We start from the raw sequence: 10,616 nt of genomic DNA, 5'->3' as shown, positions 1-10,616 counted from the left end.
AACACAATGACGGAATATTTGATTATTTTTAACACTTATTAAGTTATATTCTATCTCGTTTTTGACATCAGAACTAGAATTAGCTTATTTTCAGCGCGCTTTTTTTCCCTTCAGATTCTCTTCAGACCTTCGGTGTACTGATTCAGAAAAATATATACAGTACGTTACTAATGTTTCGAATATTAGTTTCCATTTTAAGTGGTATTTACTTTTTGGAAGACAGACAGAGAACACAGAACTGCCAGTTTGTATTTCCTAAAAAGTTCGTGATATATTTATACACTGATGAGCCACAACGCTATGACCATCTGCTTAATAGCTTTTTTGTCTGTCTCTGGAACGAAATACACAACTGACTCTGCATATCGGGGATCCGACAGTTTACAGTTAGGTTTGTGGATGTATGTGGCATGTCACATAATTCGCGTAAATAACGTGTCACAGATTTGCGCCAAACAACGTCCTAGATGGGTTCCACAGGAATTACATCAGGCGAGTTTGGTCACCATGACATCATCCTGAGTTCATTGAAATGCTCCTCAAACCACTCTAGCATGGTCCTGGCTCCAAGAGACGAACAATTACACTGTTAAAAGATGACATCGGAGTCGGGAAAGACATCACGCGAGAAGAAAAGCGGGTAGTTCGCAGCTGTCAGCGTGTCTTCGATTACTATCACAGGCCCCATGCAAGCGCGGAACGACGTCTGCCATTGCATAATACTGCTCCCACCAGCCTGCGTCTGTGGCTCGCTGCGCATTTCGAGCAGTCGTTGACCTCGTGGCAGTGTTTGTGGAGACGACCATTGACCTAGTGTAGCAAAAATGTGATTCACCCGAAGAGTCGACAAGATTCCATGGATCGACGGTTAATTGCAATGGTCGCGTGTCCACTGCAATCGTAACTGACGATGTCGTTGGGTATATTTTGTGATCTGTCAAAGGCATTTGACTGTGTAAATCACAATATCCTTTTAAGTAAACCAGAATATTATAGTGTTACAGGAAATGCTGCAAAATGGTTCAAATCTTATATCTCTGGCAGGAAACAAAGGGTGTTATTAGGAAAGAGACATGTATCAAGCTATCAGGCATCATCCAACTGGTAGCTAATCACATGTGGGGTTCCACAAGGTTCCATTTTGGGGCCCTTACTTTTTCTTGTGTATATCAATAACCTTTCATCAGTAACATTACCAGATGCCAAGTTTGTTTTGTTTGCTGATGATACAAACATTGCAATAAATAGCAAATCAAGTGAAATCTTAGAAAGATCAGCCAATAAAATATTTGTGGACATTAATCACTGGTTCCTAGCCAATTCTTTGTCACTAAACTTTGAAAAAACACACTACATGCAGTTCAGAACTTGTAAGGGGTGTCCCAAGAGTATATGTCTAACATACGATGACAATAAGATAGAAGAAGTGGACAGTGTTAAATTCTTGGGATTACAGCTTGATAATAAATTCAACTGGGAGGAGCACACCACAGAACTGCTGAAGCGTCTTAACAAATGTCTGTTGGCAATGCGAATTTTGTCAGACATAGGGGATATAAAAATGAAAAAACTGGCATACTATGCTTACTTTCATTCCATAATGTCATATGGGATTATTTTTTGGGGTAATTCATCAAGCCAAGCTAAAGTTTTCCGGGCACAAAAACGTGCAGTAGGAATTATATGTGGTGTGAACTCAAGAACATCCTGCAGAAGCCTGTTTAGGGAACTAGGGACACTAACTACTGCTTCCCAATATATTTATTCCTTAATGAAATTTGTCATTAAAATATATCACTTTTTCAAACCAACAGCTCAATTCATGGAATCAATACTAGAAATAAGAATAATCTTCACAAGGATTTAAAGTCACTTAGTCTTGTACAAAACTGTGTGCATTATTCTGGAACACACATTTTCAATAATTTGCCAGCAGCCATAAAATGCTTAACAACCAACGAAATTCAGTTTAAGAGAAGCCTAAAGGATTTATTGGTGGCCAACTCCTTCTACTCCATTGATGAATTTCTTAGTAAAACCAACTGATTTGTATATAAGTACACCATAACTTCTGCACAATTTCAGTGCAGTAATGTGTTCATTGAAAATTTGTGTGTGTGTGTGTGTGTGTGTGTGTGTGTGTGTGTGTGTGTGTAAGTATAATCTTACTTCTGCACCATTTCAGTGCAGTAATGTGTTCATTGTAAATAAGTATTACACCAGTTGTATTACATGTTTATTACCTTATAAATAAATAAAAAACTTTTTATTTTAAATTCTGTGCATTAGTATTTGTAAAATGACTCTTAGTGTTCATTAAAAAATGACGATCATTCCACTTGGGACCTGTGGAATGGTACATTAGCTTATTTGTTTTAGTTGTAAATATTTGTCATGTATTGTTGTTTTTCTGACAATGTTCCACTTCCTGGAGGACCTCCTCACTACGGATCAATTGGAATGAAAGTAAATCTAATCTAATCTAAATCTAATCAACTTGTGAACGCGTAGGTGTCGTATACTGCAGAGCTCCATGTTCAACAGTTTACAATAAACGGTGTGCTCTGAAACACTTGTACGTGCACCAGCATTGTGTTCTTTCGGCAGAAATGCCACCCATCATCATCCATCCTACTTTACAGAGCAGAAAAGCCTCCGAACCCCACGTTCAGTGAAGAGTCGTGGACCTCAAATCATTGAGCACCTAGTGGTAGTTTCACTGTTCTTCCACCCCTTTCCGTAGATGCTCACGACAGTAGCACGTGAACATTCGACCAGCTTCGCCTTTTTCGAGATACTCGTTCACAGGCTCTGCGTAACAATAATCTGCTTTTTGCTGAAGTCGTTTATCCCAGTGAATTCCCCCATTTGCAGCACTTATCTTCGCTAGAGTGATCCCTCGTCCGTGTCTGTTCCGCTTACATACTTTTGCTAACGCATCACGTGCCCGAGACGCCACCAGTCGATATCCAACGTCGTGGTAGGTAATGCTTTGGCTTACGGGTACGAACTTAAGAATTATATGCTGTGGTATATGAATATGAACAGTCAAGTTCGAATAAGTAGGCTGTTTAAGTTCTTATATTGGTAACACCACGTAGCGTTCTGAAAATCACTGGTTGTGCTGTGTGCAGTCTGTGGCTGGTTTGCATTGTTGTTGGCCATTGTAGTGTTGGGCAGTTGGCTGTTAACATCGCAAAGCGTTGCGCAGTTGGAGGTGAGCCGCCAGGAGTGGTGGGTGTGGGGAGAGAGATGGCAGGGTTTTGAAATTTGTAAGACTGGATGTCATGAACTGCTATGTATTTAAGGTAAATACATTGTTTGTTCTCTATCAAAATTTTTCATTTCCTAACTATGCCTATCAGTAGTTAGTGCCTTCAGTAGATTGAATCTTTTATTTAGCTGGCAGTAGTGGCGCTCGCTGTATTGCAGTAGTTCGAGTAACCAAGATTTTTGTGAGGTAAGTGATTTGTGAAACGTATAGGTTAATGTTAGTCAGGGCCATTCTTTTGTAGGGATTATTAAAAGTCAGATTGCGTTGCGCTAAAAATATTGTGTGTCAGTTTAAGCACAGTCATGTATAATTTTTCTAAGGGGACGTTTCACAGTCAGTAACACCGGAAGTTAGCATGTAACATTTTTGCTCACTACAGCAACACTGAGATACGACCTATGTAGATGTAACATTTTTGTTTAGTATTAGTTGTAAGGCACAGCTAATCTTAGCATTAACCAGTTAAATGTGAAAATTCAGTTATGAGGACCACAGTACTAATTTTAGCAATATCAAGAGCAAGAAAGGAAGATAAAGCTGGTGATGTTTTTGAAGGAAGTAGTCTCTCACAGCAAAACACTACCGTTGGTGTTATACTTTGTACGAGTTCCTGCATAACGTCCAGGAAATTAGTCATCAATGAGCGATGGAATCAATTTCCACTCCGAAACTGCACGATTGTACTTTAGAACAGGTAATGCTTTTTCAGTTCAGATGTTACTTCTATTTAAAAGGTATATTACTTATACAAAACAGAAGACTGCAGTAGCTTAGGAAATATTTTCTGATGCTTCACAAGGCCTGATTTGGGACGATGGAGCTCACTCTCCGTGCAAAACAGGTTTTTCACTTTTACGTCCATTGTGTTAATACGTTTGGATATATGTATCATTGGCATTTTATGGCGGCAGACGATGCAGCGGCTTACCTGCTACACCGGTCAGCCACTACAGAACCGGCGGCTGTCGGTGCTTTAGAGCGGGCGATCTCGGCCGCTTTTGGCATGGTTCGCGCAGTGATGCTGCGACTGATGGCCGCATGCCACGAGCTGGCGCGCCGCTCTCTGTACAGGTGGCGGGCGGTGCCTGCGCTGATCGCAATATCCAGCCGGCTGTCCGCTGCCGGCATCTGGGAGCCAGTGCTAATTAACGGCCCTAACGTCCGGCGCATTCCAAAGCGACTGACGCCGCCTGTGCCTCGCATGTTCACTTCTGTCAGCCATCGGTTTTGCTTTAGAACTTAAGCCAAATACCTCGACGTTTAGATGCGCGTATATGACAAGAGTCTCTGTTCATTTTCCTTTTTTATGAAGTGCAAATCGTCTTTTTGGGTGGAGGAAGCTATACACTCCTAGCTATTAAAATTTCTACTCCAAGAGGAAATGCAGATGAAAAACTGGTATTCATTGGACAAATATATTATACTAGAACTGGCACGTGATTACATTTTCACGCAGTTTGGGTACATATATCCTGAGAAATCAGTATCCAGAACAACCACCTCAGGCAGTAATAACGGCCTTGATACGCCTACCCATTGAGTCAAACAGAGCTTGGATGGCGTGTACAGGTACAGCTGCCCATGCAGCTTCAACACGATACCACAGATCATCAAGAGTAGTGACTGGTGTATTGTGACGAGCCAGTTGCTCGGCCACCATTGACCAGACGTTTTCAGTTGGTGAGAGATCTGGAGAATGTGCTGGCCAGGGCAGCAGTCGAACATTTTCTGTATCCAGAAAGGCCCGTACACGACCTGCAACATGCGGTCGTGCATTATCCTACTGAAATGTAGGGTTTCGCAAGGATCGAATTAAGGGTAGAGCCACGGGTCGCAACACATCTGAAATATAGCATCCACTGCACAAAGTGCCGTCAATGTGAATAAGAGGTGACCGACACGTGTAACCAATGGCACCCCATACCATCACGCCGGGTGATACGCCAGTATGGCGATGACGAATGCACGCTTCCAATGTGCATTCACCGCGATGTCGTCAAACACGGATGAAACCATCATGATGCTGTAAACAGAACCTGTATTCATCCGAAAAAAATGAAGTTTTGCCATTCGTGCAGCCAGGTTCGTCGTTGAGTACACCATCGCAGGCGCTCCTGTCTGTGATGCAGCGTCATGGGTAACCGCAGCCATGGTCTCCGAGCTGATAGTCCATACTGGTGCAAACATCGTCGAACTCTTCGTGCAGATGGTTGTTGTCTTGCAATCGTCCCCATCTGTTGACTCAGGGATCGAGACGTGGCTGTACGATCCGTTACAGCCATGCGGACAAGATGCCTGTCATCTCGACTGCTAGTGATACGAAGCCGTTAGGATCCGGCACGGCGTTCCGTATTACCCTCCTGAACCCACCGATTCCATATTCTGCTAACAGTCATTGGATCTCGACCAACGCGAGCAGCAGTGTCGCGATACGATAAACCACAATCAAGTTAGGCTACAATCCGACCTTTATCAAAGTCGGAAACGTGATGGTACGCATTTCTTCTCCTTACGTTTCAACAGGCAACAACTGTCAATTGCTGTTTGTGTTGAAAGGGTCCTGTAGCTACCTTTCATTAGTCCGGTAGCCCATTTTCACTAGTATTTCTCTTTCCTTCCTTGTTTCTCTTTTCTCATAGTTATCATAGTGGTGTGATTGAATGAATGTGGTTGTGCGTCACGTTGCTAGACGGTGGCGTAGTCTGCTGCAGAAAGTCTGCGATAGTCGTACAGATTCAGCAGCAGTTGTACAGAATAGCCAACTCCCGTAGTGGTCAAGTAGGCAAAGAGGTTTGCGCTACTTGTGAGAAATGCAACTGCGTTAGGTTGGTGGCGGAAATGGCATCTTTGGGTTTTCCGGTCCACGCGGAGCGTGGAGGAGGCTGGAGAGGAAAAAGGGTAGCAGTCTGCCGCCGGTACGGGAAGCGTCCACAGCTGTGCTCCAGTCGAAGAAGGGTGAGCTAGACTGACCGCGTGGCGCGCTGTTACTTGGCGAGAGGATACCTGTTGGCTTTTGGACTCGCTTTTCACATCTGAAAGGTTGCTTTGCCTTGTCGCAGCAAGGAATGCAAAACTTTGGCAGATTTTTCTTTTAGTAAATTTCTGTAGCAGACTTGGATCCGCCGGAAGAGCGCCACACAAAGGTGTCGATAAGAAGTGAGCACTCGCTTCTGTACGAATGTCTGTTTGCCTTCAGCTGTGCCTGTATAAGCTTTCATCTTTCTAAATATTTGTAGCTTTGCCTTCTCGTAAATTTTCCTTGCTTTATGTGTCTTTCGTCCGCGGGGAGTCAACCACATGGTAGAACATTATAGTTTGTTGGGCTACCGGCATCACTAACTGTCCGATCGCATGTTTGTTTTACATAATGTTAACATGATTGTGTGATGTGATATTGTTGCAATTTGGGCACTATACCTAGAAATTGTGTCTCCACAAACCACGTGGGTACGCGGGTGTACTGCGAATCGTGTACCGTTTCACGAGTTACTGCGATCAGTTATCAGGCAACAGCAGTTGTATGAATGATTCACACCAATGATTTTAGGTGTAGATTATAGCGGTGAACGTATCGACGCTATTCTTCAATGTTATCAGGAATTGTGTACATGCTTCACATCCATGTCATACAAGTAAATTATTTTATCCGCAATTTCCTCTTGTATTCCGAGGTTACGTTTTTGCATCTATGCCACTTACCTCGTAGCTTTCCTGTTAGCACATCCAACACGTTTCCTTACGCACAGGTCCAGTGATTAGTTTCCCTTTATATTAAGACAAATGCCTTAGATTAAGTCTTATTTTCAGGTTGAAAATGGTTCAAATGGCTCTGAGTACTATGGGACTTAACTTCTGAGTTCATCAATCCCCTAGAACTTAGAGCTACTTAAACCTAACTAACGTAAGGATATCACACACACCCATGCCCGAGGTAGGATTCGAACCTGCGACCGTAGCGGTCGCGCGGTTCCAGACTGTAGGGCCTAGAACCGCTCGGCCAACCCGGCCAGCTTATTTTAAGGTGTGTTGCTGGGAGCTGATCTTCTGCACAGTGTTCTTACATGTGCTGTTTTATTTTAAATGTTGGATTGTCGTGAACAGTGCACGGGGAATACTATTAATTACATCGTATCCCCTATGAGCGACATCACAACGTTTGCATTTTTGTGAGTTTTTGGTCTGTTATCAAATTAATTTATTTTCGGACTCGACCAAACCTTTGATTAGTTGTATGGTTAGAGTCGGTGGCGACCCTAATCTTCTCACGTTAATTTCATAAGCAATAAGTATTTCCATTCCCAATAATAACGTAATAACCCGTAGTAACAGGTTAGTTACAGTGTATGAGAAATCGGTTGGAAACTTTCCTCATGTCAGCACGTTGTAGGTGTTGCCACTGGTGCCAACCTTGTGTGTATGGTCTGAGAAGCTAACCATTTGCGTATCACAGCATCTTCTTCCTGTCGGTTAAATATCGCGTCTGTAGCACGTTATCTTCGTGGTGTAGCAATTTTAATGTCCAGTAGTGTATTTATAAGTGTGCCCTGTATCTGACACAAATTAAGTAATCACTCTCCAGAATAATGGTTAGGAATCCATTGACTTCTAAATGAAACAATAATCACAATTACTTCGGTTTATTCCGTTAACGTTACATGTAGAACAGCTGACAAACAATGGCAATATTATTATAATAAAACCTGACCAAATCTGAGAAAGGAGTCAGCTGGAAAGATTCTGATCATCGTGCAAGCGAAATAATAGCAATCGCGAAGTTCCAACGTGATTGTCGCAATGTTAATTGAAAAGACAGACGGTACTACAAAAAGTGATACGTTGCACCTGAGGTCGGAGTTGACAGCAGATTGTTCATTGAATCTGAATGCAAGCCTTCAAAGTGATGCTTGAAGTAACCGAACTACTAGAAAACGACTGTAATGCCCTACACATCTGCTCGCGGTTGCGGCTCGATCTCATCGCAGCAAATCGGAGGTGGCGCCTCCATAGGCTGCAGAATCAGTCACTTGCGGCACCAATAACGCTCGCCAACGACAAGTACGAATCAGTCCAAAATTTCTCTCAGTCCCTCAACACATAAGCCCCGGCGGCACAGCAGCCCGGTGGAGGCGACGTCTGGCGGCAGAGGCACCAGAAGGTCAAGACTAACGAGGATCAAATAATTTCTGGTCGAATGTTTACTAAAAAGAAACATCGTATTGCAATGTTTTCTTTCTCTTACTGCTTTAGACTGGCTAGACTTCGGATTCTAGTCTCCTTTCCTGGGCTATTCGCTAGTCGGTTAACGAGTAACAGGCGTTCTACATTTTAATACAGAAAAAAGTCGTATCACTCTCTCTCCATTTCTGTCTGAGACCAATGATGTGGGTCGTCATCACACTCAAGCTTCTCTATCCAGCCTCTCGTTTATTTATGTTAGCCTCTCTCTGTGGCTCTTACGTAGCATAAACATTTAATTTTTGTGAAATCAAACGTCCAGCGATATATTATGATTTCAAAGGCCCAAAGCTGTGGGTTCCCATTCCATTTTCAAGATGTTTATCTGTGGCGCCTGTTGCTTTCTGGAGAACACAGGTTTCTACTTTTGTGCACAGTAGTGCCTTCTATTGAAAAGCGTGACTATAAAAAGTCCTACTGTCACCTCTGTGAAAGGGTTTGTTTGATATCGTGGATTCATAGAAAGCGGATCTGCAAGGTTGCCCATATATCTGGATGTAATCCCCAGTTAATGTGTGAGAGATAGTAGACAGATGCTTGTGAAGGGAACTGAATAGAGCTGACGGAAGAATGTCCCGTGGCATGTGAGAAAAAAAGACGAATGGTATGGCTGCCGGCGGAACGTGCTGCTAATTGTGGCAGTTGTAAGGGTGCAAAAACTATTAGTAATGTGAAAGTTCTAAGTGCCTTTCATACTTTATGATTATATAGTTACTGTTTTCATTATAGTGTTTGACAGCTTTGCCTGTACTTGTACACGGTAATTCACGAAATAAAACCATATTGTTGAATTTATATATTTACTAATGTCCAACCAAAGTACTTGTGTCGTACACTGGTTATATTCTGAAGATTGTTCGCTGAGAAGAACCAATTGATAACTGTCAATAACTAGTACATGCCTAGAATTAATTCATGATTGTTCATTATTGTACGCGTAAGTTCACAACCTTTTCTTTTTTGCGTCCTAGTACTGCAATAAACGTTATGTGTAATATCGTAGTTCTATCGCTTATACACAATAAGCACAATTCAGTTTGGGTAATGTTACTAAAGTTTCTCAGTGATACAATCAAACACATGTTGATAATGAATCATGTTCACGTGTACATAAACAATGTCAACAACAGTACTTCCAGTTGTTTATTTTCTGTAGAAAATCTATACACACAAACGCGTCAAACAATATTAATAGCCTTTGTAACTAATCTTAAACTTTCCTGCTTCTAAGTGCCAATTAACGCCAAAAAACTTTATCCTTCCATAGAGCTGAGCTTTTCGCTGTTAAAAAAATTATTTAATGAAAATACTTATTTAAACACATTGTAGCTTTTTCCAGGTATAGTACACTCTATACAATTTTTGACTTTCGGTAATGTCGACTGGATATATACTAAGATGGTATCTGTTCTTTCGGACATGTCCGAAAGAACGGATACCATCTTAGTATATATATATATATATATAGTAAGGCTCACCGGCCACTTGATCACCTTTTTCTTCTGTGCGAACGCGGAAACAGAACCCGGACTCTTACAGGAATCGGCAACGCGCCGCGAGTAATGAGTGTAAAGGACGGGGGCACTACGAGTGTAGTGCGGGACAATACGTTGAGAATGTGGGTTTCGCGGGAGGTGTGCCAGAGATAAATCCCTGCAGTCGCGCTATCCTCTGTGTCCTCGGTGGCTCAGATGGATAGAGCGTCTGCCATGTGAGCAGGAGATCCCGGGTTCGAGTCCCGGTCGGGGCACACATTTTCACCTGTCCCCGTTGACGTATGTCAACGCCTGTAAACCTGTAATTTCAGTCTCGACTGTTACATAAAAGAACACACACAAACAATATCCAAGTCGTCGTCGAACATGTACAGCGTGGGGCAAACCAAAGTGAGCCGGACGAGTGGATATGACTGGACTTGAATGTATGCACATACCCACACCACGTGTACGCCAGCCACGTGATCCACACCGGTTGAGAGCGTAGTGCTGGCTGTGTCAGTGTGACTGGAGTAGTGAAAAGGGGACGATGGTATTCTCAGTGGAGCAGCGGGTGCTCATTGTGGAAAGTCACGTGACAACATAGTGGTGGAAAGGTGTGGCCAGTTGGC

General features: G+C 42.7%; 1 non-coding gene across 1 annotated transcript; it reads left to right on the top strand.

Moving 5' to 3' along the window:
• Nucleotides 1–10,185: 10,185 nt before the first annotated feature.
• On the top strand, nucleotides 10,186–10,259 carry Trnat-ugu (transfer RNA threonine (anticodon UGU)). Its single transcript has one exon. It is a non-coding gene; the product is annotated as a tRNA-Thr (tRNA).
• Nucleotides 10,260–10,616: the final 357 nt, after the last annotated feature.

This window comes from Schistocerca cancellata, chromosome 1, assembly GCF_023864275.1.
Source record: "Schistocerca cancellata isolate TAMUIC-IGC-003103 chromosome 1, iqSchCanc2.1, whole genome shotgun sequence".
In the NCBI taxonomy this organism is placed as follows: Eukaryota; Metazoa; Arthropoda; class Insecta; order Orthoptera; family Acrididae; genus Schistocerca; species Schistocerca cancellata.
This window is presented reverse-complemented; position numbering and strand designations above follow the sequence as displayed.